This window comes from Coturnix japonica, chromosome 8 (assembly GCF_054131305.1).
Source record: "Coturnix japonica strain WE chromosome 8, WE-NBRP24, whole genome shotgun sequence".
Classification (NCBI taxonomy): Eukaryota; Metazoa; Chordata; class Aves; order Galliformes; family Phasianidae; genus Coturnix; species Coturnix japonica.
Window position 1 is genome coordinate 5499733 of NC_140670.1, and position 6448 is coordinate 5506180.

The 6448-nt window shown below is 41.7% G+C and overlaps 1 long non-coding RNA gene across 2 annotated transcripts; it reads left to right on the forward strand.

Moving 5' to 3' along the window:
- The first annotated feature begins 368 nt into the window (after window positions 1-368).
- On the forward strand, window positions 369-6021 carry LOC107315614 (uncharacterized). Of its 2 annotated transcripts, XR_014948852.1 has the most exons (4): window positions 369-2599; window positions 3055-3163; window positions 5367-5489; window positions 5603-6021. It is a non-coding gene; the product is annotated as an uncharacterized LOC107315614 (long non-coding RNA). The 2 variants fall into 2 exon arrangements; XR_014948850.1 differs by having other exon boundaries at window positions 372-2599; window positions 5367-6021.
- Window positions 6022-6448: the final 427 nt, after the last annotated feature.

Sequence of the window (6448 nt, forward strand, 5' to 3'; positions counted from 1 at the left end):
TGATCTAATTCGGCATCATGTCTACATCCGCCCAATCGGGATCCTACTTTTAGTATCATTTCAAATCGTTTAGCGACCCCTAGTGGATCGCTCCTATGTTCCTAGGCTACACATTTTCAGTTGTCTCAATTGCTTGTTGCAAATGGTGTCTTAATTCTAATGGGTCCCCTAGAACCCACTGCTTGTCTGAGAGGAGCTTGCATAATCGTTCCTACCATGCTACAGTACGGGCTGTGATTGGTGACAAGCCCCTCTCTGCCTGTTCATTTCCTTTTCCTCCTTCTTGGGTTTCTGCTCTTATAACCTTCTAAGAAGGTTATAAGATCACCTTCTCTGTCTTATATCTCTCTTTCTTTCTCATAGGGGGTAACATAATCCTCCATCCTTTCCCTCATTTCTCTTACTTTCCCCAGTGCTACATGCTGAACAACATCATCACCCGGTACTGATACCGGGGGCAGACTAGCTTGCTAGAGAAAGAAAAGAGAGCAACCCACCACGGGAACAGAAGTCAACCATTCCTTCAGCTTCTGGCATCTCATCTCTTTGGGCTTTGAACAGGAGGCCTCTGGTCTCTGACTGCCATGATGCAGGCTGCCATCTATTCACTTGCAGACATAAGCATTTTACTGGCAGCTTTTGCTATGATGTTGTTTCTCCTAGATGTGCTTAGTGCTGGAAGCTCCTCCTTCCAGCTGCTTCCTTCTCTCACTGCCTGCCCTGATTCATGGCAGTAGCCTAGAAGGACAACTCTTCACCTATCAAGCCTCCCCAGCACTTCCCTGTTCTGGCTGGAGCCTGGGTGACAGTCCAATTAGAAAAGTAAGCTGACTCGGGGACCAAGAATTCCCTCACTGGTGTGCAGCTGTCCAACACCTTCCCTCGCACAAAGTGCTGGTCTCAGTCCTATGCACTAAAACCCAATGGAAATGGTCAAAACTGCTGCTTTTGCAAAGGGTGTCTTTATTACTCAGAAAGGGGGGTCTTCCAGGGAAACCCAGCCCTGCTGACACAGGTAACTGGGGCGCTAGAAGGCTATGGGGAACCCTGAGAATTGCGGGTATCTGGGGAAGAGATGCTGTCCATGGGAGAGCTGCTGGGACACATGGGCCAAAGGGAAGGGTCTGTTCTGATTTTGCTGCACAGGTAGTCAAACTGCTTCAAAGGGGAGGGAGAATGGGCTGGATCCTCTGCAGAGATTCTTTCTTTCTCGGGCAAGTACATCCTCTTTTGCTGCCTCTTGCAATTCTGCTTCACCTCCAGTTTGGCCTCTCTCCTGGTCACAGTCAGGATGACCTTGTCCTGGAGCTGTCTCTTCTCTCTTGTGCACTCTGTGAGAATGAGTTTCAGAAAGCACTACTCACTGATGGGAACTAAGAGCACACTTAAAAGGCACTGCAACATTCATCCTAGCAACATACTGCCAGCATATATTTTATATGTATTTACTGCCAGTAGAAGCCTTTGGCCAAAGGAATGGAATCATCCAGTCCTTCAGCTGATTAGAACCGGGCTGCGCTCATAATAAGTATTAACCGGTGCAAAATGCCACCTCTACAACAAAGGAAGGAATCCAAAATACAAAAAAAATATTGCAGCGGTGCTTCATCTTCCCCTCATTTGCCTGGGAAGCTGTTTTGTTCAGCTTTCAGTCTCTGGAGGATATAATAGTTTAAATATAAGTAGAAAAGCTGTTCACAACCCATCTGCCTGTATGACCAAGTGTATTTTTCACTCCGGTAGCCAGTTGTCCTTTGTGCGCACTACTAAGCGATTTGCAGAGATTTTCAAGGTCTGCAGAGAGGCTATAAGAAAACATAGAAATACAAATGTATTAGTATATGCATTTGTGCATGTATATGGGAAACTGGTAATCACAGCATGGACCACTGATTAATCAGCTGAGGCAAGTTTCGGGTCAGCTGTGAGAGCACAGGTGAGGGTAATTCAGCTGTGCTCCCTTAAGGGGTAGAGCCTGACTCCACCTCCTCTAGACCTCATTTAAGGGCTTTGAGATTGCTCCTTGGTGGAGTTTGCTTAGTGTTTCCAGAAGACTGATGGCCTCTGTTGGGTGAGTCTTTCCTTTAAATAACCTTTTGGATTCTTGTTACTGTTTGCTTCATTGTTTCCAGCAGACTGAAGATCTCTATTGGGTGAGTTTTTTCTTTAAATAACCTTTTGGATACTTATCACTGATAATCTTTCGGGTACTTCTCACTGCCTCTCTTGTACCATCTTTGCATTATTGCCACTATTCATCACTGTACATGCGTGTATACATTAAGCTTTAGCTGCTTTCCTCTCTGTAAGAATATGCTGCTGAGGGCTGTGTTTTCACTAGAAGTGTTTGATTTGTAGCAACAATTGCAGTCTTTTATGCTTAACCTTTACATTTCACATATGTTTCACGGTCTCTCATAATCCATAAACTGTCATTGTATAAAATAATGCTTTCTCATTAGGGATCTTCCTGCATGTTTCCTTTTGTTAACTTTTGAAAACAGGTTTCCATTTCATGTGGCAGCAGAATTGCAAGTCAGAGATTAAACAGGTGATAGAGAACCAGGAAGGACGGTAGCTCTGACTCAGGGGAGTTCAGGTGTGCACAATGCAGCTGCTAAGAAGGGGTGAAGCCAGGATCCACCCTTCCTAATCCTTGTTTATGGTGTGGTGGGAGTACATTTTGTTACAGGTATCTGAATAAAGGAGGCTTTCTGTAGGTAAGTGGTGGGTTTTCTTAATTTTGTTCCTGTGGTTGTCCTTTTTTAAAGTAAGTCTTGGTTTTCTGTGGTTTGGGATGTTGTTGCTTTATGTTTTGGTTTTTTTTTGTTTGTTTGTTTTCTGTATGTTGTGTTATACTTGTAGGCTGTTGGAAGCCTGAAACAAAAAACACTGTAGTCAGAAGATTTGAGCTATCCTTCAAGATCTTAAGAGATACTATACATGTATCAGCTTCCTTGAAATAAAAGCAGAGGCTTTATTTTGGTAAGAGAATAGTACTGTGGTGTTTTACTTATGTTTTTATTCAGTCACATATACCTTCACTTTCTTTAGAGCTGTGTAACAGTGTTCCAACATCTGCTGCTCAGGAAAGGGAGTCCTGCTGTTGTACAGTACTGTTGCTGTGGAAAGCTACCATGCTTGGTTGAGCCACTTTACACAGGTAGGCTTTTTCTACATTTATCTCTCCACTTTTAAGGGAAGGAGTAGCATCTTCTCCGAGCTGTAGAAGAAGTAGAATTGAAAATGTATGAGTTACGGACCAAAGGTGTGAAGTTTTGTAAGTTAGGACATAGGAGTTGTCTCTAAAATAGTTTCTTTTTTGCTGTTTACCTTATTTTCTCTGGCTTACGGATTCACTTTTATTTTTTTCATATTCATCATTTCAGGTCAGGATAGTGTGAAGTCACCTGTTCTAGAGAATAATGCCTTGCTTGGTAGGGCTGACAGGTGACTCATGAATGCCGTTGTCTAGTTCAGTTGCTCTTTAGTACTTTTGGAAATGATCTTTTTTCTACTCAAATGGACAGAACTGAGAGTTTTGGAGGTTGCTTAATGTATTATGTAGATGTTTTGGCAGCCTGCTCAGCTCATAGGATTCATAAATTAGCAGGTAACACTTGAGGTTACTAAGAACAACTGTAGAATCAAGATTGTTTACAAGGGAGGATTTTGAGTAGTGGATGGGGTTTGTATCTGCAAAGAAATCCAGAAGGTGAGAGCTTACTTAACTGAACGAGGAGGTGTTTGTGTAATGCTGCACCCCCTTTTTTCTTCTCCACCTCATCTGGTTTGGCCATGTGGACCGGTGCTGTGCAGAAGCAAGTTTGCCTCAGCTGATTGCTCAACACATTATGCCCTTTTGTAGGCTGCAGGGGTTTCTACAAGGCTGAACACAGTGGAGAAGCTAAATTTCTGAAAGTATAGTAAATACTGTGTTTATAGGGATATATCTGACATACAGGTAATGTGTGTCTGGTCAGCATGAGTGCTCAGAAAGTTTGCTTCCACCAATCATTTAAAAAATAGTAAGTCTTAACTACTGCTGCAGTGAAATCTATCTATTTGCATGCAAATATTCAGTTCTTTAAATGCTGGAGCGTCAATAGTCAAGCTTGTTACCTAAAGACTTTGACAAGGTGGTGGGGAGGAGGAATATGGAACTGTAAACATTGAAGGTATTTCAGTACAGTTGCAGCAAGGTGCTTCCTATGAGGCTGGTGTTGAATCAGTGTAATGCTGGTTGAGCAGTATGATGTGATAAGCAATACTTGTAAAGCAGTTGCTGACAAATTTGGTCTCCAGTGTAAGACTTGAATGAAGTGCACTGTGTGCAGGAGGAAGAATAAGATGTGTTCTTCTGTAGAGTACTTTGCAGCTCCTCACCCATATGGAAACTTAAGGGAAAGGGAATGGGTAAGCAATTTCATGGACTCTCTGTAGGGTTATGAATCTCTGGTTAGGGACAGGATCTGTACGGACATGTAGACATCCTTTTGTAGCTGGGAGCCTGAATGCCATTGTTTGTTTTTGATTAGAAGATAGTGTTATGTGGTAATACTGTTTTTGTAATAGAGTCTTCAGAGTAATTCCCTACAGAGATTGTGGTGAGGTAACATTTAAATAGGGTGGAAGAAATACACATCCTGGGAGCTAGAGTGCATTCATTGTAGTCTCTATTCAGCACTGTGCAAGCAGGCTGAAAAACTGGGTGTACTGCAGACAGGGCTTTGTTCTGAGTCTTCTATGAACGTTTCATTGCTGGAGTTAATTGTGCAGCATGGTGTCCCTTATCTGCTTCCTTTCATATGGAGAGAAATCTCTCGATGAGGACAAAGACTGACCTTACTTCTTGGATCAGTCAGAGCAGGCCTGTTTTAATTCCAGCAGTTTGTCTTCATTAAGTGTTCTTGTTTTAGCTGAGATGACTGGCTTCAAAGCTAGGTCTAGGAAGCGGTCCGCTTAGAAAATAGAATGTATTCTCTCTTCAGTAAGAGCAACCCGTTTTGCAGCACTCTCTACAGTGCAGTCCTGCAAGGTATTGAATTATGCAGGATGTTAATTTCTGCTGTAGGGCAGCCTCTGTGAGGAGCGGAGCTAGGAACCTATGGTACCACATCACCTTTTGGAGGTGAAAAGGGAATGGCAGTCTGAAAATACAGGATCTCTTCAGAGGTAAAACAAGGGTATGGATGCTTATGCAGGCTCCTCCATGAGCATGTTCTGCTGTTAATGTGAAGGAGCTCATTTTTGTACTAGGTACTTTAAGATTTCAGTATTTGCTGGAACTGTTTTAAGTGTGTATGCTTTCATATACTAAGTGTTGTGAATCATTTGAGTTATGCTTTAACTTTTTCTTTTTGCAGAGTGGAAGAAAGGATACAGAATCTGATGGATCTTAGTCTTGTAGCAGCTCATCCAGAGACCTAAAAAAAGTTACAAAAAGTTCCAACAGATATGGGTGGATGTGGAACTGAGCTGTACACCAGGTACAGATGTATGTTTTGCTGGTATGGTCATTTACTCTAATTGAGCAGATATGAAGATTCTGAGGAGGGTTTTAGCCCTTACGTGGCTCAGCCTGATTCCTTATTCTATGTAGGTCTCTTGGCATCCTGAGCCCTTTCATCTGCCTGGCTTTGCAATAGCCTGAAGCAATGTGAAATCCTTCACTCCTTTGCGCTTCTAGGTGTGTTTTTAGCAGGCCAACTTCGACTAGCTCTGATGTCAGACTAGGGATGTTTTTTGTCTTGTCGATGTTCTTGTTTTTTGTGGGAGGGTATGTTTGGTTGATTTAAGATAGTTCTGCAGTTTTAATTACCTTTTACTGGTGCGTTTGATGTTGAAAATGAGCTGGTTTCTTTTATCTTTAAACTTTGTAATTGGAATTTATTCCCCAAACCTTTCATTGTTTTCCAGAATATATTTTTCCTTTTAGGTCTCTTTAGATGTTTACTTGGGTCATCGTGCTGTTTTCTAGGTATTTTTGGTGTAGAATAAAAGCTTGAAAACATGCATTAAGCAGGTGACTTTAATGCTTTTCAAAAAGGCGTCCATGTTTTTGAGGAAATAAAAGCTAAGAGATTAAGGAGTATCGAAAGAGATGTGTAAGGTATTTTGGTTAGATTGTGGATCATTATTTTCATGCTGCAGCATGTGGGGTTATCTAAGGATTTACTTTTTTTTTTTTTTAATTGAATACATGGAAGTAATTAGTGTAAATGAAAAATCGTTGAGTGTTGTTTCCCGTGTAGTGAAAAGTGAGTTCTGTGGACCTGTTTCCTATCTTTGTTTGAATGGGCCTTTCCAATAGGAGTATTGTTCCAATTACTCTGTAAAAGAGAATCCATGTTGTGAACACAAGGAGTGTCACCACAAATATTTCCTTTGAGTAATGCGATCTGTAAGTCCAAAACTGTAAGATAAGTCTAACAAGATGAAAATGGAA